Here is a 10,651-nt window from a genome sequence, read left to right as displayed (position 1 = left end):
GAGGGGCAGAGAGAGAGGGAGACACAGAATCGGAAGCAGGCTCCAGGCTCTGAGCCGTCAGCCCAGAGCCCAAAGCAGGGCTCGAACTCACGGACCTCGAGATCGTGACCTGAGCTGAAGTCGGACGCTTAACTGACTGAGCCACCCAGGCGCCCCAGTGGCATAATATTTTAAATAAAGGTAATGTAATAAGTGATACAGAAACTAAAATTTAATTTACAAAATTGAAAAGCATCAAAAGAATTTCAAAGAAATTATATTGCCAAAGACAATGCATCAAAAGCATCAGGTCTGAGAGAAAAGGACCAGCAAAAATGACTTAAGAATGATTGATCAATGAGCCAGAAGGTAAAACCAGGAGAGGATGTATTGAAAATAAAGTGAAAAACAAACAAACAAACAAAAAAAACTTACGAGTAAATGATGAACTGCGTTAAATGCTGGGCGGGTAAGATGAGGACTAAGAATTAACCACCGGATTTAGCGACAAGGAGGTAGGTCATTTGTGACCTAAAGGATAGCAACAGTTTTAAGAGTGACGGGAGGTGAATGCCTGAAATATGGGCAAAAGGAAGATTTTTTAAGAGAAAAGTAACATGTTTGTATGCTGTTGTAGGTTGAATTATGCCCTCTCCCCCCAAAAAAATATGTTCAAGTCCTAACCCCAGAACCTGTGAATGTGACCTTATTTGTTAATAAGATCTTTGTAGATGGAACCAAGACGGATTCAAACTGGATTGGAGTGGGCCCCAACCCCAATGGTGTGCTTCCTGGAAGAAACTCAGACCTCTAGGCGCATGGGGAGACCACCACGTGAAGACAGAGGCGAAGATGAGAGCAAGGAGTCTAAGGGACACCAACTGGCAGCGGCCACCAGAAGCTGGGAGGAAACACGGAACAAAATCCTCCCTGAGAGCCTCCAGGAGGAACCAGCACTGCCACACTCTTCAGACTTCAGCGTCCAGAAACAGAGGATAAATGTTTGTTGTTTTAAGCCACCCAGTTTGTGGTACTTGTTTAGGCAACCCTAGGAAATTAATACATATGCTGATGGAAATGACCCAGCAGAAAGCAAAATGTATTGATTGGTATGGAGGGAAACTGCTGGAATGATATCCTTGAGTAAACAAGGGGATATAGGTTTTAATGCATAAATGCTCCCGTGCACTTAAGGCAGGACCAGGGAAACTTCTGCGGTGACAGACAGGAAGGCTGAGACGCCCGCTACTTCAGGAAACCAATTGAGAAAAAGACGGGCCGCGCACCAGGTGCAACCAAACAACCTAATAAATGGACCCATGAAGTTCACACGCCTATAAAAATAAAGGTTACATGGACTAAACGCTTGTATTTACAAGAAATATTTAGGGATTTTACGTATTGTCTTCATTTAATCCTAACTATCCTAGGAGGAGTAGATCACCACAAATTTGCCCAAGTTTATCAGTCACCTTCTACCACAAAGAAAACGTTTTCTGGTCTCCCTTCAAGGATTCATCTCAAACGCTTTAATGATACAGTACACAACGAAATGGGGGAGGGGGCGACATAGGGCAGAGAAGCTAGGATTATCGTCTTAGATTTCGCTTCAACAGAGGCACAGCTGCCGCTTTTGCCAGAGAACACAACAGAAACCCTCACACTCCGCGGAGGGAAGGACCGCAGGCGCCTCCCCTCCCAGTGGCTAGAATACCTGCTGAGGCCGCTGGAAGCCAGGTTACTGGGCGGTTTTGCCTTGGCCAAGCGGGCTCTAAGGTGAAAGAGTTGGAAATGCCGAGCCTCCCAGACTTCCTTCAAGGCGGAAGCCTGCAAACCCTTCAGACTCCAGCCTTGCTATTTTACAAACTGACATTTGGGCGGAAAGGCCGGGCCTCTGCGCCCTGAGGCGGCGGCAACGACCGGCCCGGCGCTAAGCGGCGAGGTGGGCGGTTGACGCCGCGTCACCGACGCCCCCGCCGCGCGCCCCCGCCCCGAGAGACCCGCGCCGCGCGCCCCCGCCGCGCGCGATCCGCCGCCGCTCTAGGAGCCAAAGCCTGAACCGAGTCTTTCCCGGAACTGAAGGCTAGAGGATTTTCGGCAACTGTGGAGCCCTACGAAGTAATACAGTCCAGACTGCGCTTTCTGTGTTTCTTGCTCCCTGGGCTGTGTACTTCCCTCCAGGACGCTGCACAAGTGAGATTCTTTTAGGCATTTGGCCTAAAGAAATAAAACAGGGGCCTCTTTGGTGCATTGAGAACTTGGGCTTCATCACCAGCAAAACCTGAGCCCCAGGCCCTTAAAGTCTGCAGTTGTCTAAAGTTCTTTACAATCCGGGGTTTGGTAGAGTCCCTTACCAGACTTAAGCTCCCAGGGAATTGTGCAGCGGCTTCGTATTTTAAAAATAAAATGTACCAGAGAGGCATCTGGGTGGCTTAGTCCCTTAAGCCTTTTGAGTCTTGATTTCTGCTCAAGTCATGCCCTCACAGCTCCAGATACCAAATCCTGCTTCAGGGTCCATCCTGATAGCACCGAGCCTGCTTGGGGTTCTCTCTCTCTCTCTCTCTCTCTGCCCATCCCCTGCTTGTACTCTCTCTCAAAATAAATAAATAAACTTAAAAAATAATTAAAAAGTAAAATGGACTAGAAAGTTGCATCATGCCACACAACAGTCTATTGCCATCAGTTTGCATACTATTTGCAAAAGATGTAATTTTCCAAGGTAGAGTTTTTTTGATAGTTTGACTTCAAGAAATGAATTTTTTCTTTTAAAAAATGAAAACTATTGATTTAAAACACTCTCCAAATAAAGTTTTGTTGCCCAAAGTACAATGTTTTAATATTTAAAAATACTAACTTGATATAATTTAATTTTTTAATAATGGCTTGTTTGGTTTGCTATATGAATATTCAAGTAAATAGTTCTAGGGCACCTGGGTGGCTCAGTTGGTTAAGCGTCTGACTTCTGCTCAGGTCACGATCTTGCAATTCACGGGTTCAAACCCCACATTGGGCTCTATGCTGACAGCTCAGAGCCTGGATCCTGCTTCAGATTCTGTGTCTCCCTCTTTTTCTGACCCTCCCCTGCTTGTTCTCTCTCTCTCTCTCTCTCTCTCTCTCTCTCTCTCTCAAAAATAAATAAAAACATTTTTAGAAACATAGCCCAGAACAAAATCTGAAACAAGAAGTACAAAAATGGAAGAGGGCTCCAAATTGAGACATAGAAGGATCCCGAACTCACCTCCTCCCCCAAACACAAGAAATTTCCAGCTACATATGGAAAAATTCCCTCTGCAAAGGACTTTGGAAACTAAGTGAACAGCACTTCTGCAACATAGGAGAAAAGGGCCACATTGAGACAGGTAGGAGAGGTAAAGACCAAGTCTTGCAAGAAACCTCTCCAAATCCCAGCAGACCCACAATTAGGAGAGATCTCATAACAGAAGAGCTAGTCCCTGAGGACAAAGGCTCCCCAACTCTTGGGATCTGCACCAGAGAAACAAGCCACAGAATGTCTGGCCTTGAAAAACAAGGCTTACTTCCAGGAGAACCATGTGGCTCTAATAACGGAACATCCACTCTTAAAGGGATTGTGCCTAGACTCATTCACCACCCTTACCCTCCAGAGCCAAAGCAACAGTTTAAAAAGCACCTACATCATATGCAAAGGAGACTCATTTGCTAATCTTAAAAATATTTCAATTTATATTCAATTGATAATGTGGTCATTTCAAGGATCTGGGACAATTTAAATTCTTACAAAAAGAAGTGGAATTTCCTACTGACTCATTTTCTAATTTTCAGAGTTATATAGAAGGTATGTGATACAGTGATATATTTATTCATATATATAAACTAATATGCTTATATGTAACATAAACTTTCTATATATTGAGATATACACATTTAAAAGACAGAAAATATTTGTGTTTTATCCTTTCCTAGATATCAGCATACAATAAATGCTTGTTAAGTAAATGTTACAACTTTTTTTCAAAAGTGCAAAAATGTAAGAGATCCATGGAAAATTGTATCCCAATAGATGGAAAAAGAGATACCATGCTAACATTACTCAAAAGAAAGCTGTAGTTTTTATATCAATTACAGAAAAACTGGATTTTTGAGTAAAGATGATTACCAGGGATAAAATGGGTTATTACATAATGATAAATAAGTCATTCATTAAGAAGACATAACAATCCTAAACATTTATGAAACTAACAAGAGAGGATCAAAATACACAAAACAAAAGCTGATAGGACTCCAAGAAGAATAGACAAACCTACAATTAAAATCTACAATTAAAGTCAGAGATTTCATCATATCTCCCTCCATAAAATATGTAGACAGAAAATCAGTTAGGGTATAGAAACTTGAATACCGCTTTCAACACTAACAACATTATCAACCAAATAGTAATTCATGTGTCAAAGAAATAGTCAAAATAGAAATTATTTTGAACTGAATGAAAATAAAAACAAATCATATCAAAATGTGCAGGATGCTGCTAAAGTAACATATAAAGGTAAATTTCTACACACCTGTAATAGAAAAGAAGAAAGCTCTCAAATAAATGACTTCAAATTAGAAAGGAAAGGCACTAAAAAAAGAAAGCAAATGAAACACAAAGGAAGAATAAAGGAAATGGTTAAGAACAGAAATCAATCAATAAAAAATAAATATAAACTCATCAGTATAAACTCTACAGATGTCAACAAGATAATAAGGGACTTTATGAACAACTTTATGCCTATAAATTCAAAATCTTGGACAAAATGGATAAATTTCCTGAAAGACAGAAATGACCAAAGCTTATTCAAGAAATTGATATCGTGAGTACTATTATATGTACTAAAGAAATTGAATTTGTAGTTAAAAAATCAAGAAAAGTTTTCCACCAAAAGAACCCTAAGCCCAGATGGCATCATTGGTGAATAATATAAAACATTAAAGAATAAGCAGTAAAAATTTTATACAAATGAGATCCAGAAAATTGCAGAGGATCCAGGAATACTTCCCAACTCATTTTGTGAGGCAGCATTACCCTAACACTGACATCAAAAACATTATAAGAAAAGAAAACTACAGGTCAATATCCCACATGAACATATATGCAATAATTGTCAATGAAATTTTAGCAAATTGAACCAAACAATATATAAAAAAATAGTAGTCATGACCAGCTGGGGTTTATTCCAGGGATGCAAGTTTGCAATAACATATGAGAATCAATGCAGGGCGCCTGGGTGGCTCAGTAGATTAAGCGTCCATCTTCACCTTAGGTCATGATCTTGCTGTTCCAGAGTTCAAGGCCCCTGTCAGGCTTTGTGCTGACAGCTCAGAGCCTGGAGCCTGTTTCAGATTCTGTGTCTCCCTCTCTCTCTGCCTCTCTTTCTCTCTCTCTCTCTCTCTCTCTCTCTCAAAGATAAATGAATGTTAAAAAAGTTTTTATAAAGGGGCACCTGGGTGGTTCAGTTGGTTGAGTGTCCAACTTTGGCTCGGGTCATGGTCTTACGGTTCATGAGTTCAAGCCCCACATCACGCTCTGTGCTGACAGTGAGGAGCCTGGAGCCTGCTTCCGATTCTGTGTCTCCCTCTCTGCCCCTGCCTTGCTTGCACTCTGTCTCTCCATCTCTCTCAAAAATAAACATTAAAAAAAATTTTTTTTTAATTTCATAGTTACAAACAGAGGGGGGGGGGAGGCAAACCATAGGAGGCTCTTAAATACAGAGAACAAATTTGAGGGTTAATAGAGGTGGGGGAGAGGAGAAAGTGGGTAATAAGCATTGAGAAGGGCATTTGTTGGGATGAGCACTGGATGTTGTATGTAAGCCAATTTGACAATAAATTATATTAAAAAATTTTTAAAAGCATGATAATGTAATTCATCATATTTACAGGCTAAACACACACACATATGCACACAGATGATTATCTAAAGAGGGGCTGAAAAAAATAATTGAAAAAATCCAACATCCATTCCAGATTTTTCATAATCTGAAAACTTGAATTAGAAATTTTCTCAGCCGTGGGGCGCCTGGGTGGCTTGGTCGGTTAAGCGTCCGACTTCGGCTCAGGTCATGATCTCAGGGTCCGTGAGTTCGAGCCCCGCGTCGGGCTCTGTGCTGACTGCTCAGAGCCTGGAGCCTGTTTCAGATTCTGTGTCTCCCTCTCTCTCTGCCCCTCCCCTGTTCACGCTCTCTCTCTGTCTCAAAAATAAATAAAAACGTTAAAAAAATTTAAAAAAAGAAAAAAAAAGAAATTTTCTCAGCCTTATAAAACACATCAGTGAAAACCTATAGCTAATATCATACTTAATGGTAAAGATTGACCGCTTTCTCTCTATGATAAGGAACAGGACAAGGATGTCTGTTCTCATTACTTCTTTTCAACAATGTACTTAATGGAAGTCCTAACCAATGTGAAAGCCCAGGAAAAAGAAATGAAGGCATTCAAACTGCAAAGGAAGAAAAATGAAATTTTGATAAAGAGACAAAATGATCTATGTAGAAAATCTGATGAAATCTTCAAAAATTAACTAATAAGCATAACATGGTTGCAGGATACAAGACCAAAATACAAAAACCAATTGTGTTTCTGTATGCTCTTGATAAACAATGAGAAAGTAAAATACAATAAACACCACTTACCATGGTATCAAATACATGAAATATATATACATACTACTGAAAAAAATGTGCAAAACCTCTACACTGAAAATTATAAAAACTTGCTGAGAGAAAATAAAGATCTAAATAAATGCCGATATACTGGGCTCATGAATTAGAAGATTTAATAATGTTAAGATGTCAGTTCTCCCCTACTTGATCTATAAATTCAATATAATCCCAATCAAAATACCAACAGGTCTTTTCAAAGAAATGGTACTAAAATTCCTTTCAAAACGCAAAGGACATGCAATAAGCAAAACAACTTTGAAAAAGAATAAAGTTGGAGGATTTCAAACAAAAAGTATAGTCCTAGAGGAGTCCCTGGTGTCCCCGGGAATAAAGTCTTATTGACCATTTTTGAGCAACGCTCCCCTCCCCCAAGTGGCACCTATTGCTCTCATAAGTGCACACGTTGACAGTGGTTCCAACATGGCCTCCCAGCCACTGATACACCTTAGGTTTCTTACTTCTGTTCAACTAATTGAGAGTCCTTGTATTTGGAGGGACTATACGATGGCAGTCAGTCCAATCTGTCCTGTTTGTTTATAATAACAGTTGGGTGGGATTTGTCCATCCCATGAAATGCCTGAATAACAGGTATGAGAAAGTCTGTGAAAAAGACAACAAATATTTTGACAAGGTTTTGCATAGGAGGTGAAGAAGCTGGGGCCATTTGCTGCTACTTCCAATACTGAGAAGCAAGATTGAGAAAACAGCAATCAAATTGTAATCAAAGCCATACGGCAGAGAGCAATTCAGAAGTCAGTTACATTCAAAAAATATGATTTGCAAGACAAAAATAGATGGTGGCTGCACTATAGCCATTGTTAGGGATGATCTTGAATAACAGTGTTGAAGCAAATTTTTCCTAATGAGAGAAGTTGTGAGCAGTGCCTCTGTTTATCCACTTTGCAGGGAAGAAGTGGCTCAACATAAGAATATATATGGACTCATGGATGGTGGAAAATTGCTTGGCCTACTGATCAAGGGCATAGAAGGAAATAGACTGACAGGTCAGAGACAAGATCCTACGTAGAGGCATGTGGACAGACACATGAAATTTTCCATATCACATATAACTGCCTACTTAGAAGGCATCCACTGCAGAAGAAGCACTGAACAACTTAGTGGACAAAATCATTCAGCTAATTGATATTAGCCAACCTCTGTCTTCAGGCATACTGAACCTGGCACATTGGGCACATGAAAAAGTGGTCACAGTAGGAGAGATGGAGGCTACACATCAGTCCAAAACCATGAAGTTCCTCTTACCGAGGCCAATCAAGCTACTGAATATCCACCATGACAGCAACAGAGGCCAATAACCTAGTGTGACACCATTCCTTGAGGAGGCCACCGGGTCATTTGGGGGCAAGTTGATTAATTTGTGCCCATTCCATCCTGGAAGAACCAGTGAAATACATGGGTTTGGAAGCATAGGGATGGAAGCAGGAGATATCCCAGTTAGCATCATTCCCAATAACCACTAAAGAACTCTGTGCTTTTCTTCCTGCAACTCTGGACTTTGGAAACTTAAAAATCTAGGTCCCCAAAGGGAACAGCAAGTCTCCTATTGAACTACAAGCTACAGCTTCCACAGCTGCCACAGCTGCCACCTAGACACCCTGGGATCCTTGTATCCAGGAACCAGGATGCTGGAAGAGGACTGACCACTTGGCAGGCATAAATGATACTGATCAACAGGGTAAACTAAAACTAATGTTACACAGTGGTAGCAGGGAGGAATACATGTGTAATTCAGGTGACCCACCTGAGTGTCTCTTAGTACTCTCTTTCCCAGTTACAACTGTGAATGAGCAAATGCAGCAAACCTAGCCTAAGAACTGTGTGGGCCCTGGGGATCAGATCAGTCAGGAGTTTGGGTCACACCACCAGGTAAGCTGGGTGAGTAAGTTGGGTCATGACCAACACAGGGAATAGCTGAAGACAAGGAAATTTAGAACGGATGGTGGAGAAAGGACATGATAAGTGTGAGTTTCAGCCCCCAAATTAACTGCAGCAGTGGAGACTGTAGTTCAGCCCATAGACCTCCCTATTTTAAGTTTATTCTCAGAAAGAGAGGTCCACAGGAGAAACGTGTAAGAAGAAATACATGCAAAGCAGAGCGTGAACTGTGACAACCATGAAGACCTCACTGTGATGATCACATTTCCCTTCAAGAAAGAACCTGAAGCAAAGAGTATGGGTTGCTGAAAGCCTCTGGCTATGGATGCCATCAGGCTCTGTTTCAGCCTTTGAGATAAGTCCACTTGCCTCTTGGGCATTCCCCAGCTGATGACTAAGCACACAGCGATATAAAGATTTGCTATTTCTGGCCATTGTGGGACTCCTCCATGAGCATTCTCTGTACTTGAGATCCCAACAGGGCTTTCCGAGACTTTCTCACCTATGCCATGGTCTGATCCTCTTTCATTCTCCCTCTCCTTTCACAGGTACCAGCTCAGCATCATTGTCTGAAAGCTTCCTCTGCCACTCCTGCTCCTTCTTCCCTTTACAGTGGTAACCCCTAATAAATCTTTCATTTGTAACTTCATCTTAGCACCTGCTTCCTGGAGGACCCAAATCAACAAAGAACTAAATGTAAAAACAAAAACCATAAATCTAAAAGAAAACATGAGAGAATGTATTCATGACCTTGGTATGGGTCTTAGACAAGACACAACTATAGCATCAGTTGACTAGTACTTAGTCAAGTACTAACTGTAAAAAAAGAAATTGATAAACTGGACTTCTTTCACAGTTAAAATGAATTATCTTTCAACAGATGAATACATAAACAAACTATGATGTGTCATTACAATGTAATACTGTTCAGCAATAAATAGAAGGGAACTATTGATACACAAAACAATTTGGATGAATCTGGAAAGCCATTATGCTAAGTGAAAGTACCCAATCTCACAAAGTTACATACTGTATCATTCCATTTATATGACATTCTCAAAAAGACAAAACTGTAATAATGGAGAACAGATTAGTATTTTCCAGGGGTTAGAGGTAGGGGAGTGTGTGATTATAAAAGGGTAGCATAAGGGAGTGTTTTAGCATTATGAAACTATTCTGTATCTATATTCACAATGGTTACATCCATTCATGTGTTAAAATTCACAGCAATGTACACCAAAGAAGTCAATTTTACTATATGTAATTTTTTAAATAAAAAAAAACAAAAATAATCACCCACATACTGATGCTTTGCTTAAAATTATTCAATGAATGAATGTTTAGGGCTGAAGTTGTTGCAGCATATGGTAGGTGTGTGTTTAATTTTGTCACAAGATGACAGGCTTTTTTCCAGGGTGTTTGTTCTACATCTTGATTGGGGTATGCACTTGTGTCAAAACTCATCAAACTGAGCACTTACAATGGCTGCAATTTATTTTATGTATAATATACTTCAATAAAGCTGATTAAAAAGAAAATGCTTTAAATTATCCTTACATATCAATAATAAAAGGATTTGAACAGACATTTCACAAATGAATACATAGCATCAATTATTCATTGATGAGCAACATTATTTCTCATTAAGATAATGCAGATTAAAAGCACAATGAGATACCACTACATAGCCACTAGAATGGCTAAATATCACTGAATACCAACTGTTCCAAGAATATAGAACTACTGGAATTCTCATACATTTCTCATGAGTGTGTTAAATGGTACTCAATTTTCAAAAACATTTTGGTCATTTCTTATAAGGTAACCATAATCTTACCCTCTGACTAAGCAATTCCATCCATATGTACACAAAAATACATGGACATGGAACATTTGATTGTAATAGTACAAAACTTAAACCATATAAATGTCCATTAAAAGGACTACGAGTAACCAAACTGTGTCATACTCATATAATAGAATGCTAATCAGTAACATGAGTAATAATCACTGCCACACACAGTGTCATAAATAAATCTCACAGACATTATAAGCAAAAGAAGATAAATACAAAAGTCTATATACTGTATGATTCCATT

The 10,651-nt window shown here is 39.9% G+C and overlaps 1 protein-coding gene across 3 annotated transcripts in view; it reads right to left on the bottom strand.

Moving 5' to 3' along the window:
• LOC122224035 (coiled-coil domain-containing protein 7-like) overlaps nt 1-1,945 on the bottom strand; it is a 134,101-nt gene extending 132,156 nt beyond the window's left edge. For all 3 annotated transcript variants that reach the window (XM_042945300.1, XM_042945302.1, XM_042945301.1), the window contains exon 1: nt 1,694-1,945. The gene's annotated coding sequence lies outside the window, so the exon portion shown is untranslated. The remainder of the gene's footprint in view (nt 1-1,693) is intronic.
• Between the last annotated feature and the right edge of the window lie 8,706 nt (nt 1,946-10,651).

Source organism: Panthera leo, chromosome B4 (genome assembly GCF_018350215.1).
Source record: "Panthera leo isolate Ple1 chromosome B4, P.leo_Ple1_pat1.1, whole genome shotgun sequence".
NCBI lineage: Eukaryota > Metazoa > Chordata > Mammalia > Carnivora > Felidae > Panthera > Panthera leo.
Note: the sequence above shows the minus strand (reverse complement) of the source record. Positions and strands in the feature narration are given on the sequence as shown.